The sequence below is a fragment of the Rhyacophila brunnea genome, unplaced genomic scaffold, assembly GCF_057557595.1.
Source record: "Rhyacophila brunnea isolate RB1 unplaced genomic scaffold, BYU_Rbru_1.0 scaffold_16, whole genome shotgun sequence".
In the NCBI taxonomy this organism is placed as follows: Eukaryota; Metazoa; Arthropoda; class Insecta; order Trichoptera; family Rhyacophilidae; genus Rhyacophila; species Rhyacophila brunnea.
Genome location: NW_028232816.1, coordinates 24362364 through 24389173, shown reverse-complemented (window position 1 = coordinate 24389173; position 26810 = coordinate 24362364).

The window sequence follows — 26810 nt, the reverse complement described above, 5'->3', positions numbered from 1 at the left end:
CTCATCAGTATATCCATACACGCGATTATGACATTACTCTGTCATCTTTATCACTAAAAATATTTATTCTTGTATCGATAAATAAACTCATACCTCGAAACACCAAGAAACTACAACTTTATCTCTCCATATCTCATCATCTCCAAAGAATTGTTCATATTACTCGATATTTTATCAAATAAACCGTGTTTAATAGTGAAAATCTGTTTTTATATTAAATTTATTGCTACTCTAAGCCTCGGTAACCGTTGCAGTTAATATAATAAAAAAAAACTATTATAATTCGTGATGGGTATTGTTTAATTTTCTTAAATTTTTATTTATAATATTTTTTGATATTATTATCTGTTAATGTGAAAAAGCTGAAAAACTAAAAATCATCCGCTATTTTTCAAGATGGCGACCGTAGCACATCATAATAAATACGGGTGTTGATTATTGGTATGTTGTAAGTGAGTACTAGCACTGGATACACAGAAAGACTATTATTTTCAGATCAAACCCTAATACGATTAGATTATAAGCAGTTTCATAATACACGAAAAGTAAATATTAGAATAAAAATGGTTGCAAATGGCACAAGTATCGGATTATTAATTGGTTTCAAAATATATAATTTAAACACAAATCTATCAAGTTGAATGATTTAATAAATGATATTTTAACATTCGTTTTATAAAAATATGTAAAAGAGTTTGATAATTTCATGTAGAAATTTTTAAAAACAATACTTTGTGCGAAGTGTTGCTTTAGATTTTTTATAAGGTTCTATTTTTTCATAATATTGAAACTGTGCATGTCTAAAAATAGAGAATCGATATGGACACAGCCTTATAATGCAGGAAAGTGCTATCTGCCGGTCTTCCGTCTTAAACGGTCTTCCCCAGCCAGCGAGCGGTTGAAATAAAAATATCCTTTGTCTAATTTATTTCTCTCGTTACGGTGTGTAATTGCTTGCTGCTTTTGCCCAATTTAACATAAATTTCCTCCCAGCGTTTAGAACCTAATTTAGTAAAGCCAGAGAATGGTAGTGAAAAAAAAAAATCACCAGACCGTCGGAATTTTCGCTCACAAAGCAATCTGAGGTTAGTTATCAAATAATGTCAAAGAACTTGTTTTGAATGCGGCTCGAATTGAAATATTTCATATTTTTTTTGTTTGAAGTCTGAAGTGGATTAATTTTTTAATAATTTTTTTTTTGCATAAATGAAAATTTTGTTTTCTTAATCTCTAATTTGAAATTTCTGCATTCCATTTGAGATAAATAATATTTAGCATCCAAAAATGTTTAATCTTTTCTTAATTAAAAAAAAATCTTATTTCTTTCTCAGAGCGATGGTTTAGGGTGGACCTTAACCTCCTCAAGCAGACACCTCCATTATCCTTCATCAGTTATTAATCTACAGCATTCCAAGTTTTTTCAAACAATAAAATTAAATGTAATGATAGAGCAATTCTGATAATTTTATAACTGAAATAAAATATTATAGCCTCTTATTAATTATAGGTTAAATGTTTTTATTCAAAAAAATCTGATTTCTATTAATGCGTGTTATAATTACTCATTTTTTATACTGTTACTTACTTACTTACTTTGCCTTGTCTCGTCCTAGTATTAGGGCATAAAGAAATCAAGTCATTTCCGTCAGTCCATCGCCAATTCTCGCACCTCCCGTCATGAAAGACCTGCATCGCGTAGATCATTTTTGTAGCACCGCTGCAAGACGACGGAGGACCGGCTAGAGCGACAATATCCTTGATATTTTGTCATAAGGGTACGGAGTGTTCCACTCTCTGGCGGTATCCGGAACACATGTCCCAGCCACGTGAAGTGTGATTACTTCAATCACCGAGGGCTACCGTGTCCGCTCACGAACTCTAGTATTTGTAATGAAGTTGTACCAATGTACCCCTAAGATACTATATACATAGAATTAATTTGACATCGTAAATAATAAGAAATTTGAAAACTCGTAAATAAAATACTACATGAAAAACAGTTTTATTTGGCGGTCGCAGAACCATTTTTTCTATTTTCACCGGTCCACAGGTTAAAAAGATTGGAAAAACTCCTGTGTGCAATTGTCTGTAATTTTGGCTGCCACTAATTATTTGTGGTATGCATTGATTTACCTTAAGATATTTAAATAACATGTTTTTGGGAAAACATTTATAAGCCAAATTTTATTCAATTCTTTTAGATACTTAACTCAATTTAAATACTGTTTTATCCTAGGCTCTTTCTTCTTTACGTCCAAAATAATGTTCGGCAAAATATATAGTCACGCTAATGTAGATACTGTTTAGGGTGAACATATATTGCTAATTTAAAAATAGAACGCAAAAAACATCGACATATCCATTATAAGCCACGCCCGGGAGTGCAATTTCGAGATTCGAATTCTGCACTTCCGGAAGGCCTCATTTGAATTTTTCTCGCACAGCCTCACCGCCGGAAATACCGGAAATCACCAATACGATCTTAATGGGCCATTACACTTTGGCGGGAGAGTGTTATACCGTCAAACATATAATAAAGTTTTATGGACCAATAATATAGCTTGGCTAACAGCACTTGGTATTCCGAGAATATTGTTAAAGACCGTAGCATTAATTTTAAGCACCATTATATTCCCCAATTAATTTTCTTGCTGATATGACGGAAAACTAATTGGGATGGAATGTAATTTTTATGACTTTTAATATTCCCGTGGTTGTGTGAATTTTGATAAGTTTTTTACGGTTATGTTATTGATATTCGGGATTTTTTTCGACAATTGACTATTATTATAGTAACAATACGTCCTTTAATATAGAGCAGTGTTTTTCAACCTTCTTGAGTTAGCGATACACTTTCGAACTAATTTGGACGTTGATTGTTTACATTAATTTCCGTTATATTTTATTTTGCTATTATAGTATTAGAATTCAATTATTCTAAGCTTGAACTATAAACCATATATATTCATAGCAGTAGCGAGGGGTGACAATTTAAAAGAGGTAGGCTGTGGAGATCAGAGAAAAGTGCACACTTGTCAGGTATACATACGGGAAATAAGAAGATAATACGATATTACTACTAATGAATATTATAGGTACACACTAATTAAATGAAATTTCAATAGCTCACTAATGACATAAAATTATTGAGCAACAAGCTTAAATTTTATAGGTACACATCAAAAATCATGACATAAAATTTATTTTTATTTTAAAAAATAATTAATATTTCTATGTGAGTATGCCATAGATTTTTTGTTAAATTATCTTATTCATTATTTTGGATAAGCTGCAGTCATGGGCAATAATATTATGCGCAACAATTTAAGGCTTCGCCATCGGAGCCTACCGTATTGCATACATGTGGTAGACAGACTGACGTCACGTGAGGTGTTCATACAAAAAAATATCAGCATTTCTCGCAAATGACGCGCTGTGGCATATTTTTTTAAAACCTTTGACAAATGGTTCTATAATCTGTATATATATATAATTCATTCCTACATATAAGACAGATGTCGTTGGCAAATTAAATTATTTTTCTGAATACAATAGGCTTTAAATAATTACCTAGTATGGAGCCTTTGCCACTGAGGCATAGTATGTTTTTATCACACAATATTTACTATAATAACAAGTCTACGTTTATACTGATAAATTAAAAAAAATCTATTATTGTAAAACCGTGAAATGCGACAGTTAAAGTATGTTAGCGGCGCAGGCGGAAAAAATCTAATTTTTATGAATTTAATTTCAAAAGTTCTATTATTATTCGCTTTTATTAGATTATCTGCCCCTGTGAACAATGCATGATGCGCTCACTCCGATTAAACGTTACTACTTTCTACTTATCATCACCTTACTATTAAGACCTCGTAAGTCCGATATTATGGAAAAATGAAGTTTGTTCGACAAAATTTAAACAAAAAAACATTTTAAATCATATCAAAACCTCAGTTTTCTAAACTAGTATGCTGTCCATCTATCGACAAATTTTAGAACTCGTAAGTCTCGAGGTTTCAAACATGGAATTGAAACCTCGTAATTCACAACCAGTGTTAGCAGATTCATCGATTAGAGAGGTGTTTAAAATATTGTATTATTAAGTTTTTTCCTTTCCCTCAACATACCTACTTCTCTAACAGACTTACGAGGTTTTCATAGTAAGGTGACGTTATACAGGTGATTTATTTACTATTCCATAATTAATTAATTTAGTAATAACATTATTCAAAGGAATATTTACAGTATGCGAAGTTCTTGAAGTAAAAACATGTCCTAATCTCAGAGACTGATTTGAGCTCAGCACTCGATCTCTATTTAGAGAAACAAAATAAAAAGATCGAAATCGTCGCCCACGTCCGCTAATGGATATGACACAATAAAATAAATTACATACAATACTATTTCCATCGACTATGTCAAAAGGCGGATCAAGAATAACTACATAAGATATCAGATTCGATATTATTAATTATAACACATAATATCAACGTTCTTATTATTAGTAGGGTTAGTAACGCTTTCTTTAACAAATTGGGTTGATTTATTTTTGTCCATTCTTACTTTTGAATTGCCGCTATAATACACAGAGCTATTTATAAGTGTCTTCAAATATCAGAGGGTATTTATTCCTTTATTAACAAATTTAAAAATTAACAATAAATACATAAAACTCAAATAATAATAATAATATGTTCAATGACCATTATTTTTCTCTCTCGCAAAGTTGCACATGTTACAAATAATAGAGAAAGACTTTTTATTTTTCCATTCAATTAAATTATCATTTTTTTATTATTAAATAGTACTCGTAATGATGGTCCAGTACTATATTTCGCTGACAATTCTTTTTTTTATTATTGATGTACCTACTCTATTCTCACATAGGAAGTTGTCGTTATATTTGAATTAGGTACATGTTTTTAGTTTTGGTACAAGTCGAACATCCATTAAATATTGTAATATTATCATTCTTTCATAGTAAACTCACATTATTTCAAATGAATTTCTCTTGGTAACATTATTTTGTAAATCCAATAATAATGTCTGATATTAAGTGACTGGGTGAATCTAAAATTGTATTAAAATAATTTAGGTTTTCTGAAAAATGCGAGCGTATATTTGTAGTTTTTTATTACAAATTAATCTGCAATCAGCGCTTAAAATTGAAAATTTTACGATAATTTTATAAAAATAAGTGTGTTAGATTTTTTGTTACATGGCCTACCTAGCCTAGACGGTCAAATTATTTTTTCCAAGAAATGGGGCGATACTATTGGAGATTACATGAGCCCGAGCTACATTTTGGTGAGCTCCGGTTCATTTCGAGCCCTGTCTGCAATGTAAAATTACTCGAAGCTTATTTTTAATCATTCTTCTTCTTCTTTGTGTGCCATATCCGTTATCGGACGTCAGCGATGAATTTGGCCATTTGGCCCCTGTCCGTCGCTGCTCTGAATAGGGATGGAGTGCTGAGCTCAAACAAGTCCCTGAGGTTCTTGAGCCAGGACGTTCTTCTTCTACCAAGGCCTCGCTTACCGGAGATCTTCCCTTGAATGATGAGATGTAGAAGGCGATACTTCTCGGGATGCCGCATGATGTGGCCAAAGTATGCCAGTTTCCTGGTTTTTATTAGTTTGACTATTTCTTTGGTCTTTTTCATCCTTGACATCACCTCGACATTTGTAACTTTGTCCTTCCAGCTGATACGAAGCATGCGCCTATACACCCACACTTCAAAAGCTTCAAGTTTTTTGAGAATCGTTTCTGTGAGCGTCCAAGCCTCTACTCCATATAAGAAGACCGAGAAGACGTAGCATCTCACCATTCTAGTTCTGATTCCTAGGTGTATATCATGGCTACAAAATACTTTTTTTAGACGAGTAAACGCCACCCTGGCTTTCTCGATTCGGCATCTCAATTCCGTGGTATGGTTCCAGTCATCATCCAGAGTGCAACCCAAGTATATAATGGAATGTGTTCTCTCTAATGGGACTCCATTCACTGTGCACGTTCTGTCGTATATATGGGACTTACTTACACTCATGTATTTTGTCTTTTTAATGTTCAGATTGAGACCGTATTTATTACAGGCCTCCGTTACCTTGCTAATGAGAGTTTGTAAGCCTTCTCGACTGTCTGCGATGAGCACTGTGTCATCTGCATACCGCAAGTTATTGACAAGGACTCCATTTACTTTGATCCCTTCTTTTGATCCCAGCAGTGCTTAGTCAAAAATCTTTTCAGAATATATGTTGAAGATCATTGGGGATAGTATGCAACCTTGTCTCACTCCTCTTTGAATTTCGATGCTTTCTGTCATTTTGTTGCCTACTTTAATGGTGGCTTTCTGTTGCCAGTAAAGGTTTGCAACAAGCCGTAGGTCTTTATCGTCAATTCCTGTAGATTTCAACACGTCAATCATTTTTGAGTGTTGAACTCTATAGAATGCTTTTTCGAAGTCAATGAAACATAAGAAAACGTTCGTGTTAATGTCGCGGCATCGTTGTATGAGAATTTGGATACTAAAAAGAGCTTCTCTGGTCCCTAGGCCATTGCGAAAGCCAAATTGTGTTGAGCTTATATGTTGTTCCAGTTTTTTATACATTCGGTTATGAAGTACGCGCAGGAATATTTTCAATACATGACTCATTAAGCTGATCATTCGGTGTTCACTACATTCTTTGGCATTAGTTCTTTTAGGTATTGCAATAAATGTAGACTTCAGCCAATCGGATGGTATGACTCCCTGGTCGTAGATAGAATTAAAGAGTTTGACCATGAGCTGTATTCCATTTTCTCTCAAAAGCTTTAGGATTTCTGCTAGAATTTCATCAGGTCCTGTAGCCTTTCTGGTTTTGGCGTTGTCAATGGCTCTTTCAACTTCTCTTTTCAGTATGGGAGGTCCAGTTGCGGCAACTTTCACCCCGTAATCAGTGGTTCGTTCATCGTTGAAGAGTTCTTCTACGTATTGTTTCCACCTGTTTCTGACGTTCCAGGTTCCAATTTTTAAAGAAGATTTCCTATTGAATTTGAGTGTAGCCGACCGGGAGATTCTTCGCACCCCTGCCCCATTTAAGGGGCGCCCGTACTCGGGGCCGTTGTATTTATCAGCCATATTCATTTTCCTGGGAAAAATACTCCAGTGGTTTTCCCGTGCCTTCTGGAGGAATATTTATCGACTTTCCAGTCTAGATCCGCCGTATTTTGTTTCCTTTAACAGGGTCACCTCGTGAAGGATGTGGTAACTGTGCCACACGCGGACGGTCTTGAAAAGGGATAAGCTAAGGATCTAAAAGAAATTTAGATCTATATTCGCATCACCTTTTCCTGAAGAGTAGTGGGGACCAGTAACTAATTGGTTAGTAAAGGTGCTACCCCTCCTACTCTATTAAATAGTGAACGACACATAGTCTGAGGTCTATGTGAATGCCTCTACTGCTGAGTGAGAGCCTTATTAGGAAATATATCATCATCATCATCAGCCTGAATCTATCCACTACTGGATGAAGGCCTCTTCAAGCTGTTTCCACTTCTCTCGGTCCTGTGCATTGCGTGGCTACGTATTTCCGCAGAACTTTATTATTTCATCGATCCAGCGGCCTCTAGGTCTACCTTGCAGATGTTTTGTACTTCTTGAATACCACTGGATGACTAGATTTGTCGAACGATTGTCTCTTTTTTGAGCTATGTGTCCAGCCCATCTCCATTTAAGGTTTTTAATAAACTCTATTACATCGAAAACTCTTGTCTGCTTCCTTATCCACTTGGAGATATATACGCTTTGCAATCTCAATTTTATGATAAACTTGATTAATTTATTGAGACTAATATCAGTGGCGAGGGGTGGAGGTAGGCTGTTAAGATTCGACATACATAGGGCACACTTAACTTTGTCAGTCATACTTATTTGTTTTCATTGAACTAAGAATACAATTTGCAGGTGATGCTGGTTAGTTTTTAAAATTCATTAAGCCCTGCCTAAACCAAACCATAATCGATAGAAATATTTTTCTATCTAAAATTATGCATGGTTTAGTAATATAATAATATTACTAGATATTTTATCGATAAACGAATATTATTTGACAGGATTTGATTAGGCAGGGTTTATTGAGTTTTTTAAACTAACAAACACGATGTACACGTTGTAGTCTACGTATATGGAAATGGAAATAAATACGTTTGACATACGAAGTTTAGTGTGCACTATTTATGTCGGATCTAAACAGCCTACCTCCACCGTACGCCACTGATTGATGCTTTATTATATTTTAATATGATGATTTATAAGACAAACAATCATACACTTCATATCATTACAGATATTTTTTCATTGAATAAAAATATATATTATATTATGGAAGTTTTTAAAATATAACCTTCAATCGATAGTCTACATACATTTTAAAGAAAAGTTACATTTGTACGAGACAATTTAGCGAAGATAAATTGAACCTTTTATAGGTTCTTATTTCCCTGTGAAAATGTGAAACAGACATGTCTTATGTCTCGTGACAAGTGGTCCCAATTGCCAGTATTCGCTACATTTTTCATAGTATAACAAAATAAAACATTCCCTAGATAGGCCGGTGCGGCTTAAAGGGAAGATAGTAAGAACAAAAGAACACGAATACAAAATACACAAATGCGACAAAAAGAACATTTGAAATTTACATAGTTTTGGCGTATACTTTTTTTTATATTAAGTATCAATTAATAATATTGTCACTTTATGTTGACGACACACGGATTTCCGCAAAAATGAAAAATGTATTGCATGCAGTCAAACTGGTCTGCATATTTTTCTAGTTTTTATTAGAAAAAAAAATCGATCATTGTGCTAACATTCTTTTATAAAAAAAAATGGAAGAAAATAATATTATATTGTTTAAATTATTTTTTGAAAAATTTGATATTAAATAAAATAGATAAAGAATAATAATTTTCATTTTTAGTTGAGTAGATTTTTCCATGAGAAATTGTTATATTCAGCGCTCGAAATGGAAAATTTTACGAACCGGAGCGCTCGATAATTTTACGAAAATATCAACTACTATAATACATTAATTGTAAATGTGATTTATAAAAATTATATGTGTTATTTTTTTATTATATGAAATCTCTAGCTCAGACGGTCAAATTAATATTTCCACGAGACGGAGCGATAATTTTGTGGATTTTATGAACCGGAACATTTCAAGCCCTGGTTATATTTATTTCCTACATACTTCCTTGCTATGCATAAAATAGATATTGAAAAACAGCTAACACACTATAAAAAAATCCAAATGCGAGATTAAAATCCATGACCCAAGTCTTTAGTTTAGTTAGAGTTTACAAATCAAAGAGTCATATAGAATTGGTTCATTTATATTTAAGTATTTTAATAATATAGGCCTGTAGTTAATTACAGTGGCGAAGGATGCATGGTAATGGAAAGTAAACTGTGGTATATACTGAAAAAGTCCTACGATAGCCATATTTAGGGGACATGAAACTGAATTATATGTTATCTTCAGTATTTTACTGATACAGTTAAACACACAATATTTTATTTTTCTAAAAAAGAACAACACTAAGATAGATATACCAACTACAAAAAGTGATCTCCGCCGAGAATCGAACCTGCGTTAGAAAATTCTACGCCTTCGTTAGTTCGGGCTCTTATCCGTAGAGTACCTAATAAAATAACATAGACATTACACAATATACGAACAGGTAGTTAAGCGTTGTTGTCGAAGAATTTCTCATTTCGTGTGAAGTAGACAGTTATACGATCTCAAGGACAAACACCATCAAACTTAGGATTATACCAAGACTTTGTTTGGATATGTTAGTAGTAGATTTGATTGACTTTAGATATAGTATGTGCATGTCTAAATAAGTATTTTTAAAATTTTGAATGTCTTTAGATTATTTTAATTTACATTTCTTAAGAAGGTAGGCTTTTTAAATAATCGCCTAGTTGAAAGTATTCTCAATTGGTAAATTATATATGTGTAATCGAAGTAGATAGATTTAGTATGTAGAGAGTAGAAGTTTAATAATATAACTGAAAATTATATTGCCTTTTTATCAAATCAAAAATGTCTGTAACTCCAACGTAAGACCGTTAAAAATTCAACCTTTAATGCCCACGTTAAAATTCAGATGACAAGAAATGTTATTTCCGTCAAACGAAAATGTATTTTAGCATTTTATAATCCAGCTTAAAGCTCTCTACCAAATGAATTCTTGCGACAGATTTAAAATGGCGTGATAACGATTTATCACTGATTAAAGAATTACATATCTACCGAAAATAGCCATCGGATATATTTTGGAGTATTAGGTAGCAAAAACGAAAAACATTAAAAGCTCATGATTCTGTATTCACATTATATTTTGCTAGGTGTATTCATATTGAATTATTAATAAGTGCATTAGGCATAAAATATTGCCGTTTATAGTCAGGCTGTGGCACTAAACGGTGAGTTTCGATGATTTTGATAATTATTGTTTAACTTTCATTGTAATGGTGTCCGCAATAAATGTCACATTTCGTTTATGTTAATTACTATCGTATTGCCATTTTTTCCAACATGAAATAATCATCATTTTATACAAAAGTCTACTTTATTATTGAATTCAAAGTATATGCAGTAACTAAGTAATAATATACCTGAATATAGTGGATATTTGACAAGGCCATTTTTGTTTATACTATTCAAATGGCCAAATTGTCTTTATGCCAGTATAGTAAGCGATTAATTTCACCACACAAATGACACAAAATTATAGATTAATAAATACAATTCCGATAAACTATATTTTGGGTTTTGAATGTGTGAGTGGCTTACAAAAATGAACCACACATTAAGGACGTGTAATTGTGTGTATTGCAATCTTCAAATACACCAATATTGAACGAGCGTCAGTGTATAAGCCAAGAGCAGTTGTCAGAACGAAGGACAAGCGTGTTCTTGACACGTGTTTTAGTTTGTCCCGTATTCTGTCACACTCGAGATCGGTTGCCTGTTAGTCCACACCCGTTAGGTATTTCAGTTCCCACTAATTCTGTGTTCTCTGGTATTGATCGTATATTTATTACCTACGAGCATTAGTTCACATAGTACTCATAAGTACTAAAGTAACACATAAGTGTAGATGAATATGTACTTACAGTGTATCCAGCAATATTGTGCTACCAAATATTACCTAACTTTAATATTTCCTAATTCTAAAAACACTCATGAGAAAATATAGCCAATAAAAAAAATATTTTTCGAAAAAAATAAGAGTTCTCAGAATTATGTATGCTCAATAGTTAGAATTGTACATTCTTAATATTGTGAATTAGTCGTTGAATAAAAGAAATATTTATTTAATATATCCACTGTTTCAATGTTTTTTTTTTATAATATCTAAGCTTCAAATGCACAAAGGACACACAAACACACTCACACCATTCATTGTAACAATGATTATTAATGTTTAAAAATAATTTCTTTTAAATGGCCTCCGCCTTCATTAATGGAACACTTATTCCCACAAAAAAAAAAAAATATTACTTTAGGTTTAAACTTGCGGCCCAATGGGTATTGAAAAATGAAGGAATACCTATGCGATATTAACATAAAAAATATTTAGAGCGTGATTTGATTTGTTTCATTAAACATTCATTCAAATTCAAATGAGAGAGCAAAAACCAAAGTCAATAATATAATATGCATTCCGATTTTTTCATTTGTTATTCAGGGAACAAGGTACTGAAATAATTTCTGTGCCGCCGTATGAAAAATCGATATTTAATCAGAGCATAGTGGAATTGGGTGCGAGTGCCGCGTACAAATATCGCGATACAACCTATTATTTGGATATGGGTGGCGTAGAACGATTCCTATAAAAGACAATGTTTACATATGGCCCGATAAGAATATTATTATTATTATAAATTTTCTTGAAAGGCTTAGGAAAGATATTTATTACTATTGTATTAAAGTTCTCTCCTTGTTGTCTCCAGTTTTGTCGTTTCTTAAATCTTTCATTGATACGTACTTCCGCTAAAATTTAGCTTATTAATATCATTTTTGAACTTGTTCGATAATCAAAATGATATATTCTTAAATCTTGTAAATTATTCATTGAATAAAAGAAATAGTTAATTATAAATATCATTTTTGTTCCACTGCTGTGCAACGTTCCCTTTAATTTTTCTATTGTGTGTGCGGGTCATCAACGCCTGAGCAGTAGCGTAAATAGGGTTGGTGTCACCCGTCAGTGACTTTTACCCTTTAAAAATTATTGTGGGAACTGTGATGTTTTCACAATAAGGACTACTATGACACTGTACTGACAATGTTTCTTGCAAGTTGAAACATGTCAAAGACTAAGAAATGTAGATGACCCGGCACATAGTAAAATTTCACTTGCGTGCTCGCGTTAGTCGCACTTGACCTTCGCATTCTGAGAAATGAGTCGAAGAATTGTGGATGTGATGGTTTCGTGCATGCCAACAAAAATCTGACAAAAAAACTTTCTTTTACAATATTTTTGTATGAGGACTGTGCGGAGGATGAAAACGTGTGTTCGGACACATTTTGGTAGGTGTGCACCCGCACACGCGCACATCTTACAAGGAACATTGCTGCTGTGTGAGATTTGTTGATCAATGATGTAGTCTTAGGTCTAAGACGATATATCTTGCTTATTTCGACATCGAGATCTTTACGAATTGTATGATATTATTATCTAACACGTGAAATACGTCATTTGTTGAAGATTACCGAGAATACGAAAATATCCGAAATAAACCTTGGGGTATGAGTGTGGCCACGCGTGGCATATCCTGTCTGGCGTTTAAAAATAACACATTGATTTGACGTACAAATAATAAAGCCTGCCTTACCTTATTTATTATTTTAACAGGCAATACTAATACAAAACTCAAATAATGTATTAGTAAATACAATCAGCATTTCGTTACTTGTCTAAATATAATCTCCAATTGGGATTTAAAGTAACAAAATCATGAGGGAAGGTTAGTTAGTGTTGCCATCTTGCTGACTAATAGATATTTTTTGGTTTACTTTTTATTGTTAATATTAGTATAACTACGCATATATCATTATGAATCAATCAAATCAAGCGCCAACAAGATGAGTTGGTAGCTGAATGGTTCCGTGCAATTGCAAACGACGATTGCTCACGACTATCGTTCAATCTGGATGGGTCTGCAAATCTGCTGGTGTATTTAGGTCATAAGCGGTATTCGACTCTTTCCAGTATCCACTCTGCCCGGTCAAGCATGAATTTATCCAAAAAGCGCCAATTTGAATTAGTTAAAATCGAACGTTAGTCTCTTATGTCAAATTGTTCCTTCATAATAATCCTTCAATTTACATATTAATATCATCATCATCAGCCTGAATCTATCCACTGCTGGATTAATGCCTTTCCAAGCTGATTGCACTTTTCTCGGTTTTATGCGTTGCGTTGCCACGCACTTTCGCAGAATCTAACCATTTCATCGATCCAGCGGATAATTTTCCCGCAAGACTCAAAAGACCTCTAAAGCAGAATGCAGGAACTCGCTGAAGTAAGCAACAAAATAGGCTTGAAAATAAATGTAACAAAGATGGAAGTCATGTTCAACTGCTTTGTGGACCAACAATAGATCCTGATCAATGAAACTGAGCTCGAACAAGTGAAAAACTACATATATCTAGGACAACAGTAAATATGTGTCTACACATGGATCATGGATACCTATATATTTAATGAAATTATTCGCAGAGTAAAGCTGGACTGTAATGCTTTTGGCCGCCTGAATAATGTCTTCAAAAATAACCTCCCACTGTGCCTAAAGCGCAAAGTGTTCAACTAGTGCGTTTTTCCCGTGATCACATATGCGTGTGAAACATGGACCCTAAGTGCAACCACGTAGTAGTCGCGCGTGGGTGACGCGGTAGCGTCTTGCGCAACTCAAACGTATAACCGTGTATGAAATGTTCGTAGACAGTGTATTAATAAATAAGGTGCATAATATACATGGTTATACGTTTGAGTTTCGCAAGACGCCGCCGCGCCGCGCCCGCCAAATCACTACGGCCGAACACTAAGTAAAAGAGAGTTCCTGAAATTTAGACTAGCACAGCGTCGTGTAGCGAGGTGCATGCTGGGCATTACGCGAAAGGAAAAAAAGCGGAATGATTGGATAAGAAAACAGACAAGGATTTGCAATATAATAGAGTTTGCTAAAAACCTAAAACACATACCTAGCTCGAAGAAGGGACAATCGCTGCACAAGTCTAGTCATCCAGCCGTACTCAAGAGGTACAAAACGTCCGCAAGGTTTACATATTATATCACGGACGTATTATCATTAGGGAGCGGATTTATATGCAACAAAAAACATGATTATATGCATGCACATATGCACTTAAAATCATTAAAATATGCACTAAAACCAAAGAAATATGCAGTAAAAATTTACATTTTTATGGAAAAAAATGTAAATATCCACTTCACCTAATATTACAGATAAAAATCGAATAACAAATTAATAATCTCAATCAATATAAACAACAAAAAAACGCAAATAATCAATCACAATATTCAAAATAGTTTGTTTACATATTTACAAGTACAAATAATTGAATAAGAAATGCAATGTAAACTATTCAAAAATTTAAAAAACAAAAACTGCACACTTAACTATTCCTAAATACTATTATTTAAGTGCTGTTTTTTTGTCCGAAAAAAAGTTACGATATTTTTTTCAAAATGGTGCTTCGGCATTAAAATTTTTCGCATATCTGTCAGTATTTTAATTTTTTGCGGAAAATGACCTCTCAACGTTTACAGAGGTGATTGCGCAAAATTTAAATAAAAGTGCCCGAGTTGAATTCACTTTTTCTGATAAATCCACAGCAAGTGCATCTAATCTATCTACCTACCTATTTTAGTAATATTTTGATAAAATAATTAAAAAAAACTAAAATTATGAATAAAAAAGCCCTAAAATATGCATTTATTTATGAAATATGCACTAATGTTTCAAATATGCTCTAACGTCTCAAATATGCAATTTGGATTCTGCGTCTTTTAAAACAGATTTCTGTACAACTCTCATAGCTCTGCATACACCCTAACCAAACATGCACTAGCATATAAATCCGGGTCCTAATTATCATGATGATAATACTACCTACTTATTATTAAAATGGAATTCAAACGAAAGGTGTTACCGAGTCCAGAGCGTAACGACATAAAATATTGTCGCAGTAAAAGAATATCATAAATTGAATCCAGCGTAATCTTTTGTAATAAAATCTGCTAAGTGTTGATCCACGCTTACCTGCAAGGGTGCCCTGTAATAATAATGACACATAATCGTTATTTTAATGAATACTGAAGCCTGAAATGTATAAACTAATGGGCGGACATAAGCATAAACATTAGGTGTACCTATGTACGTACTTTGCTATAATGGAAGCATACAGTTTCGCGTTTCATAATACTGAACGTTTGCAGGAAAATTGAGCGACAACATTTTCATATAAATTCTAATGGATTTAAGTTTTGTACTATTCCATTTGAGTCGTTTTTTTGCGACCCGGGTTTCGCCTTTCTGCATCTACAGGCACTATGTACACTCACCAAAAGTCAAATTCATACTGACAACGAATACAATAATTCTTCTTTTTCTTCGTCGTGCACTTATGGCTGAGGATCGTGACCACATTTAAATTTCGCCATCCTTTAAGCGACCAAGACTTTCCATCCTTCTCGATCTTCCGCTTCTCTCAGTACAGAATGGATGGTGCCCCCAGTCAGCTCTTTCACTTGGTCGCTCCATCGCGCAGACGCTCTTCCTCTGCTTTGCCTTCCCTGGAGGCTACCCAAAACTACCAGTCTCTCCAGGTTGTCCGGTCCGCGCCTGACAATATGTCAAAAAAACTGCAGAATTCTTCTCAGACATATCGTCGAGAGCCGTTCCTTTATCTTCACTCTCTTCAGTTGACTGGTTCGTCCTGTGCTCCGTCCAAGAAATGCGAAGCATTCGGCGCCAACACCACATCTCAAAAGCATCAATTGCCTTTCGTTATCTTGCCTTCAGGGTCCACGAATCGACTCCGTATAGGAATATTGAGAACACCAATGTTTGCACAAGCATCATTTTTGTGGCAATTGAAATTAACCGATCCTTCCATATAATAGTGGTAAGGCGTGTCATCGCATTTTTTGCAATCTGTAATTAACTCTAACTTATATAACAAATCAATACAATAAAATAGGTAAAAACTTTATTACCTACCTATTAAGTCAAGGATCACAATTAAAAAAATATATAACAAACAAATTATAAATAGTTGAAATGTTTGTAAAAAAACCCCTACCTTATCAATATTAATACACTCGATAAGCGAATATAAGTCATTAAAACCTAATAATAGATCATTAGTAATTAAGTATAAACAATAAAAATACTATAACAATCGAGAGGTGTAAAATCGTCCATTATGGGAACAATGTTAACATATTGGGAAATTAATAGCGTTAACTAATGAGATATATCCAGTGGCGGCTCGTGGATAAGATACTTGGGGGTGCTACGGTTGGTTAAAAATAAATGTTTATTTGGATTATATTTTACTATTAACATCAAAATTAAATATAAATAATAAATTATATTAATAATTAAAATAAAGAACTTTGCATAAATTGCTTGCAGAAATAAATTTTACAATGTTAATAAATCATTATAGTTATATTTCTTTCCTCGCTGTGGAGCGCGTGCTCACGCGCGACGCAAAAACGGAGAAATACTGAAATCGGACTGTCTGACCCACAGTACCGATTAGGCTTCCATTTGTGAGCACCGCTGCCCGCGCCTTTCCTTCGTCCACCAAAGAATATTCTATTGAAATCGGTACTGTGCAGAATTAAGTACCTACCGCGGTATATGATAATATTATTGGACATTGTACACACTTAATAATATTGATATTTTCATATACTATACAGAAATGTATAGATATTATAATATTACATTTGTCTCAATTTGCTTGCATATGGACGAGCCACCACTGGATACATCTATGATATCAGTCTTTAAAAGTTATTAGTATTCAATAAAATTCTTACATGATAATTAAATATATTTTAACATTTGAGATTAATACTAATCTCTACCTTAGTTACAAATATGTATGCAACGTAAACTTACTACTGTAAAAATACATGATGTATGATTTTTTAAAACTTGATTTTTCGTAGACCAACTAAAAACGTATGTATTATGATTTATTCTTCAAGAATCCGGCGCATGAAAATGTATATCGCGGAATCAAAGTCATGCCTTCAGCAAGGCGTCACGTAACTGATGAATCTGAGACACGATTGGAAAGACATTTTCCCGAGCAATGTTTTAATTGTAAGTTACTGAAATAGTCTCGGGACAAAATTTATGTTTAAGCGATGTAATTTAGAAGTGAATCGAAAAGCAAAATAGTTTATCGAATTGTTCAACGTTATCGATATATCGACAATTACTGCTTTTGTGTTATTTACTATATTGTTATTTTACATAATTTTATAATCTTAAATTAAAATCTCACCTTATAGCTTTCTGCCGAATATTGGAAGATAACCAGACAGTCACATTACTTGCGGTTGGGAAAAATACTGATAGGGTTGTAAGCCTTCTTTCAAATAAATGCCTTACTGATGCAACCTCATTGCTGAGGATTGTGACGACCTTGAAATTTCGTCGTCTTATGAGCGACCAAGACTTTCCATTCTTCTCGGTCATCTGATTCTCTCAGGGCCGAATGAAGGTTGCCCCTAGTAAGCTCATTCCGCCTACGCTCTTCCTCTGCTTTACCTACCTATAACCATCTGTATCTTCAGTTTATTTGATCCAGGCCTAATAACATGACGAAAAAACTACAGAATGCATGTCAAACATATTGTAAAGAACCGTTCCTTTATATGTAATCTTTAGATGATTGGCTGGTTCGTCCTGTGGTCTATCCAATAAATATGAAGCATTTGTCGTCAATACTATATTTAAAGGTATTATAATTCCACTCCTATGCCCCCCAGTGTGGGGAACAAGAATTTTTGCACAAACATAATATTCGTGACAATTGCAATTCCTCGATCCTTCCATATAGCGATGAAATGTGTCATTATTTTTTTTTGCAATATGTGTTCAATTACTTTATTCTGCTTCACATCCACCTTTTCCACTTATAGTCGATTCAACTTTTATTCACTGTTTCTACGTTTTGGAGTATACTTGCCGCTCGTAGAAGGTAAGGCCGGTTGATAAATCACACTCAGTGCAAGAACGTAGTGGTCGCGCGGCGGCGTCTAGCGAAACTCAAACATATAACCGTGTGTAAAATGTTCGTAGACAGTGTCTTTTTTGGGGCATAATACACACGGTTATACGTTTGAGTTTCGCAAGACGCCGCCGCGCCGCGCCGCGCCCGCCAAATAACTACGACCGAGCATTTCAATGCTAAAAGTATAAGACTAGATGGTAATATTGGCAGGATAGGCGGCTCTCGTGGTGCAGTGGGTAAGGCGCTGGCCTTCCACCCGAGAGTTCTGGGTTCGATTCCCGGTCATGACAAAAACGTTTATGTGTTTTTCTCAAAGCCTGGGTGTTTGTGATTGTTCAAAATTACTAACAACCACCTTGTACGAAAAAGCAAGGACATGGTTACTAATAATTCTAAAAAAAAAAAAAAAAAATATTGGCAGGATTCAATATCAAAATAACCACTTACATTTTGACGATAGATAGCTTCATTCGCCGTTGTTTGGCCGTGAAGTTTTAAGATTATAGATTAGCTGATGTCTACTCATCGTTTACTTTTATCAAGAGGCATTCTTTGCCACTAAAGCAGTCATAGTTCAAGTCTCATAAATTACTTTTGTTATATGCCTAATAGCAAACATAGCACTTCATTCGGAAATCGTGAACACTGTGAATTTTCTATTTGGAGAAACAGCTCGACGAAAATTGAAGCTCGGTTCTGCAGGAAACGCGGGCCGGCTGTTATTTGTATGCATTATTTGCGGGTTTATACAACGCGGATTGCTTTATTTGTGAAAATTAAGTGATTCTGTCGAATGTATATCAAAATCGGGTTATTGGAGCGAATTTATCACGGGAAAATATAGCGAGAAAACGTTACATAAATAAGGGATGGCACTATTAAATAGTTATACGAATTAAAAAAAATTGTATCCATATATCAATGACCAAAAAAACTGATGAAGAATAATATATAATATTTATAATTTTTAGTTGATTTTAAATACAATACAAACTGATGAACTTTATTTATTAAAAAGACATAATTTGGAATACTTTAGAACAACATAACCACAAAATTTATCATTAGATACTTCACGGATTACTAAATAACAAAATAAAACAAGAACAGTACACAAAAATATAATCTAATTTTAACCTTTGAGAATATAAACAGAGTTACATAACTTACCACAGACTAGGGATTCCAATCCCGGGATCCCGAACTATTTTCGATACCTATGAATCCCGTTATTGGTAAACATAATCCCGAAACTTTCGGGATTAATTTTTTTTATCAATTTTTATGGAAAATTAAATAAAAACGAATATATTTAGAAAAAATACTTAAAATAACATGTAACTACATTAGAAATAAACCGAGTTTGAATAAAGTTTGATTTATTACTCATGTGTTACCAATTCTATATATTTTTTCATATAAATTAATAAAAATGAAAAAGATTGGAAAAAAATAATGCTTTGCACTTTCATGATATGAATTTGAGAAATAGAATAAATAAATCAAGAAACATTTATTAGAAGACCCACTGATCACAGGGGGAATCAACGGATAATAAATAACCATTTTTTGCTGTCTTACGCAACCGTAACAACATCAGAAAAATCTAAAAAAACTAACACTTCATGTTAGCTTGTATTTTTATTGGCAACACAATATGTTATTTTTTATTTTAATTGAACTTGTTTTTGTATTTGTTATCTTTTCATAAATAAATAGAACTGTTTTACTTTCACATTATTTTTAATATTACAATATTATTTACATTTACTCCATTACACCTATGTATTTCCAAGATTGAACATGCACAATATTAATAATACATGTCTTAAATAGTATAAATTATTTATTTATTAATTTTTGACCGATTTTATCAATGTTTTTGTATATATAAAAATTTAATATAAACTATCGAAAAAATGCCAATCCCGGGACCGATCCCGCGATCGTCAAATTGTAATCCCGAAATCCCGGGATCAAAAATTTGGCTCGGGATTGGATTCCCTACCACAGACTTCACCCAAAACCGTAACCGAGAAAATTATTAATATCTTAATCACAAATACATTAAGTATATAATATCGTATGTAAATAAATTGATTTAATCATTTCTTTAAACCACATTATAAGAAAATGCAAGAGTATGGTTTGAAATATATTAATTATTAAAAAAAAACATCTCAAAAATATACATCAATACCATATATAATTATGACGTAATTGACTAATAGCTAGGCAAATGAAGTTTTAATCAAATTCAGTTAATATTGGCGATGTTTTTACGATTAGAATCAAAATGTTAATAAGAGATGGAATTGAATCACATTTCGAGATAAATACAAGTGCATTATTTTCGAGTAGTTTTATCTTTAACATCGGTATTTTTGGAAATATCAAGATGAAGCTGTACTAAATTTATAATGTTATTAATATATTATATTCTACAATTTATTGAAATTCGATTAAAATTGGTCTAGTAAAATGAAAACAGATAAAAATAAACCATATTATTTTGTCCAATGGTATTTGGAGTCATGAAAATAAGCAAAACGCTTAATAAATCAAATATTTTGAAATCACCGACAGACACTGCAATTATTTTTTTTAAATGAATTAAATTAAATTGATAAATCCCACCCAATATTACAATTATTTATTAAATAATATAAGGTATATACACAATGCATTTTTTTTAAATAAATTAAACATTGATTTAAAAAAAAAACTGAACACTATCATTGACCAATATAGTGTTTCATAAAAATGATTTTTAATTTATTATAATTTGTAAAACGACGATATGTACTATGTTTACACGAGGACCTGGTTTTATGCTATAACTTTAAATGTCAAAGTTGCACTGAGTTGAAACTGTGTATGAATTATTTCATGACAAATATTAATACTCACGGATTTTATTATTTTCTTTTGTACTGAAGTAGATACTAATCTAATGAATGTTCTACTTAAAACAAGAACTATATTAAAACCATTCCATTGATTATTTGTTTTAAAATCTATCTAGTAAAATTCCATTTTATTATATTGACGAAATAGTGACAAAGCCGCAACTCTGAGAGTAAGTTCTGTGTAGTGTTGAAGTCGTAAAGTTTTAATCAAGACATCGAGCTTTACTTGAAGGGGACGCCTCGGCGTCGTGATTTGTGAAGCCCGCGGTGCTTTGTAGACGGAATAATTTATAGAAAGAACTTTTGGCGGTAATTGGATAAGACAGTGTTGTGATACCTCATTACACGGAGGTACAAACCGTCAGAAACTTTTACAATACCTAGGCATTTGGATAGTGAAAGGTGGAGAGCTTTCAGTGACGTCAAAATTATTAAGGGGATTAACAGCAAAAACTTTGCAATCTTTTGAAACTGTATTGTTCATTTGTTTATTTAGGGTCCCTTGTCATAAACACTAATAACAAAAGTGACGAAATAAAATGCCAGATCAATCTCGCCAACAGATACTATTTTAGTCTCCGATGGCTTCTGAAAAGCAAAATACTGTCAAGAAAAACCAAAACAACCTAATAAAAAGCTCTCCTGCGTCAAATATTAAGGTATGGATCAGACTACTAAGCACTCAGAAAATAGGATGAAAAAATATGGATATCTTTGAGAAGAGAGTATTTACAAGAATCGTTGAGGCTGTTCAAGAAGATAGCAGTTGGAGGTCAAGGTATATAATGAGGTGCTGCCCACATTTTATGGGGGCGAAAAGAACACATGGCATATGAAAATGCAGAGACTGCGCTGGATCGAGGACGTCAATATAATGCCGGAGGAGATACCAGCAACTCCTGAGAGCAAGTGAAGTCCTGGATGGTCGCAATTAGGATAGCTGGACAGCGTCACAGAAGATTTAAGAATGCTCGGTCAAAGAAACCGGAGAGTGTAGACACTGAATCGTCTAGGACGGATAAAGTTTTTAAAGGAGGCCATGACCCGCCAAAGGTCGTAATATCATCATAAGTGATGATAACATAAAAAATAGTAATTTTGACTATTAATTGTGGTGTCGATGCAATTAAAATTTTGCGTCTAGATATTATATAAATCAAGGTCATCCGATATATAAAACATGCACATAAAGCCCAAATTTCTGATTTTAGAAGGCATGTCAAACTTTGAAATTGCAATTTCTTCGTAACATGATTTGCAGACTTTGCAACTTTTGGCAGTAACCCCATTATGTGAATTTACTAAACGTGGTATCCGGACCTACGATCCATGGCTTTCGAGTATTTTTCCCATTGTAATTTATAGTTTTAAACACATTATATGGCAAGGCTTGTTTATGGTATATGTTATTATTTTTAAATGCATTACTTGTGATTTTGACCAGATACGAAAAGTACGCCAGTGGTATATCCGCGATTTTATAAACAGAAATCTTTGATCTATTAATATTGTATTAAAACAAAGTTTATCGTTCCTCCATTCAAAGACTGCGATAAAGTTGGAAAGTAATTAATTACGTAGTATCAAAATCATAGACCCTTAATTCATTTAAATGAGAAAACAAATTAATAAACTCGTGATGGTTTGGTGCGGCGGGAAAACCGATGCGTTGTTTTAGCAAAATTTTGGAAAATAAAATATATTTTATGTTTTACGGTAATATTGTGTTATGTAAACGTGTTTACAAGACACGTGGTTTGCTAAAATGGTAAGTTTTATTGAGTGTTAACATATAAATTTACGGCAGAGTTTATGTAATGTTAAAATTATTACATATTTTAATCATATCTATTTATAAAATAAACTATAAGTAAAAATAGCCTGAGAAGGTTACTGTGAAGTTTCCTCCTACTATTTGCTAGCTCAGTGGTAAAAAACGAAACCTACTCAGCGAGGTCATCGACAACCTTTGAACTCTGTCATTCTATAGAGGAATGACAGAGCTCCCGCACTTTTCCGATTAAAATCCATCATGGCCGCCCGATTGACTCGATTGGCCAATAGATAGCCAGTTTTACTAATATACTTAATATATACGGGGTTGACGACGAATGCAAACATACCTAAATCCTTTTATTGTTGATAATTTATGAAAATGCACGTCGTGACAACACTTTTACTTTGTTAAGAAAACAAAACAGTCAAACTGTGATCTTAAGATAATTGATTACAATCAATTTATTTTTATGGTTGATATTCGTTTTGTCGTGTAATATATTTCAGTTTATGTAATTAGTTAAAATTTTTATGATTTTTTTTTATTCTAATTCTGTAAAAAATACTTTTTCATCGTATGCATTTTCATAAAATATCAAACTCTGTTCTATTTCTAAGTCAAATAGAATTCAGTCGGAGGTTGTCATTTATATCCACCAGCTGATATTCTACGACAAACATTAAAGATAATTTTTAATAAATTTAATTACGCTAAGGACATAATATATGTATTTTACCTTTTTATAATTTTAAAACATATATTATATAAAACATAATTTTAAAACATATTGAACAGTATATACAGTGATGCCACAGCATGCGTGAAACTCCACAAACGGTCGTGTAAATTCCCCATTAACAAAGGTGTCCGGCAAGGTGATACCATTTCACCTAAACTATTCACCGCTACTCTTGAGGACTTATTTAGGAAACTTGATTGGGAGGAAAAGGGTGTTCCAATTAATGGGGAGCACCTCAGTCACCTGCGCTTTGCAGATGATATTGTTATACTCTCACAAGACCCGAAAGACCTCCAAAGTAGAATGCAAGAACTCGCGGATGTCAGTCAAACGGTCGGTCTAAAGATAAATGTCTCAAAGACAAAAGTGATGAGGAACTGTATTTCGGACCCTGCGATTATCTGTATTTCTGGCACCCAACTCGAGCAAGTCAGCAGCTACGTCTATCTCGGACAGCAGGTGTTCATAGACGGAAGCATGCACGATGAAATTGCTCGAAGAACAAAGCTCGGATGGAGTGCTTTCGGACGTCTGAATATTATCTTCAAGAGTGACCTACCATTATGTCTTAAGCGTAAGGTGATCAACCAATGTGTGCTACCCGTGCTCACGTATGGCTGCGAGACGTGGACCCTCAACACGAGAGATGTCCAAAGGCTAAGAGTCACACAGCGAGGCATGGAGAGGTGCATGTTGGGCATCACGCGAAAGGACCGTAAGAGGAACGAATGGGTTAGGAAGCAGACAAGAGTACGCGATGTAATAGACGTTGCCAAACAGCTGAAATGGAGATGGGCGGGACACATTGCTCGCCGAAAGGACGGCCGCTGGACAAATGCCGTCATCCAGTGGTACCCAAGGGGTACGAAACGGCCACAGGGTCGCCCTAAAAGCCGCTGGATTGACGAACTGGTAAAGTTCGGCGGAAATACGTGGCAGCGAACGACACAGGACCGAGAGAGTTAGAGAAAGCTTGGGGAGGCCTTCATCCAGCAGTGGATTGACCCCGGCTGATGATGATGATGATGATAATTTTATTATTCACAAACATATTTAAAAAAAGAATTATAGGTATTCTATTTGCAATACTAAATGTGCTCGACTTGGTTTTTAGCGATTATCGATTTCAGAATATAGAGGTCGGGATGCGGGAACATTGAAAATAACAAACCCAATTTATAATAGAGCCGTATTATCAAAATCATAGATTTTTCAGCATTGCATTGATACATAATACAATAAACTAATAGATTTGGATGCAGGCTAAAAAGATATTGTATTGGTGGTCGATTAACTATAAAATAGTGATAATAGTCGATAATTGATAGACGAATAATATAGACATACTGTGGTACTCAAAGAAGATTAAGTGACCGTAGGCGCAGTAGTGAAGGGTTGAGGTAGGCTGTTAAGATCCGTCATAAATAGTGCAACTAAACTTTGTCAGTCATACGTACTTGTTTTCATCGAAACAAGACTATATTTACAAATAGTGTTGGTTAGTTTTTAAAATTAAATTAAACCCTTTGAAAACCAAGCCATAATAAATTTTTTTTTCGACCATGCCCGATCATAATACGATCGTATGGGCCTCCACAAAGTAGAGGTTTGTATTAACAGATTTTGTTTTTTTTACGAGAAATGGATGTCAGCCACTTGCTCAACCTATTAGGTCCATACCCTGACTCACACACAAATTGAAAAACAATATGTGTACTTGCCAGATCCAGGATTTGAACCTGGGACCCACGGCATGATAATCCAACGCTTAAGCCGCGCGGCCACCGTGGATCTATGCCATAATACATAATAGTCAAAAAATACAAATCTATCTAGTTACTATTTACTAAGATTATAAGTTAAATTTAAGTGAAAATTACTAGTTACTAAGTTAAACTAATTAATCCAACGAAAATAAATTAGTATGAATGAAAGTGTACACAATTTTATTGTATCGCCCAAATAAACAAAAACTAATTATGGTTTGATATAGGACGTGTTTAATTGAATTTTGATAACTAACCAATACCATCTATAAATTGTAGTCTTAATTCAACAAAAACAAATACGTATGACTAACAAAATTTCATGTGCACTATTTATGAAGGATCTTAACAGCCTACCTCTATCCTTCGCAACTGCCGTAGGGTAAGGAACCGTGTAATATTAAATAACTCAGGACTAAGAAATGTTGAAGGAGCTTGAAGAGGCCTTCATTCAGCAGTAGAGAAAGGTTGATTGATGGTGATAAATAAATGTCTCGTCGACCTACAAATGTGAAACAATAATCCACAGTAAAATTGATATATCAGAGCGATGAAGATTGATGAGACTTATTTAAAACCTGAGCTTCCAAAACGTGAAACATGAGACTTCGTTAGAAGAAAATTCTGCGCAACAAAATGGAAAAATCTGTATATATAGTAAAATAACGGTACGTTTATATCGCTAGCGAAGTTTACATATCAAAAGCGGCGGATTGAATGGTGGGCGAATTAGGGGTTGTTTTATTATGTTTCACTTTTTACAGGTCCTTGCACTTTGCGAAATGTTTTATTTCAATATTTATATTAAGACTTATTCCTTCTTATAGATAATCCCGTTAGGTCGATGATTTCAGAGAAAAGGAATCTTTCCGTTTCCGAAAGGAGAAAAGGAGGAAAGTCAAGTTACCTATGAATAATAAAAAGCCAGAGCAAAGTGAAAATTGTGGATAAGTCTTTATCTTTAGGAATGGGGACGCCACCTTTCATTTTCTTTCTCCATCAAGTAAATATCTACCATTCGATAAAAACATTATAATGATTTAAAATAATTTATTCATCTTAACTTTATTTCTAACTCCAATCTGGTTATATTTTTTTCAAAGGAGGTATGTCATTGATAAAGGTTTTATTTTATTTATATATTTTGGAACTCAAAGCATAAGTAGTTTGTACCTATTATTTATTTGAAAAAGATATTTAATTTATATTAAATGTATTATAAGTGTCAAGTTGCCTAATCAACAAGAACATTTTAGCTCATATGTGGACATGGAGCTATAC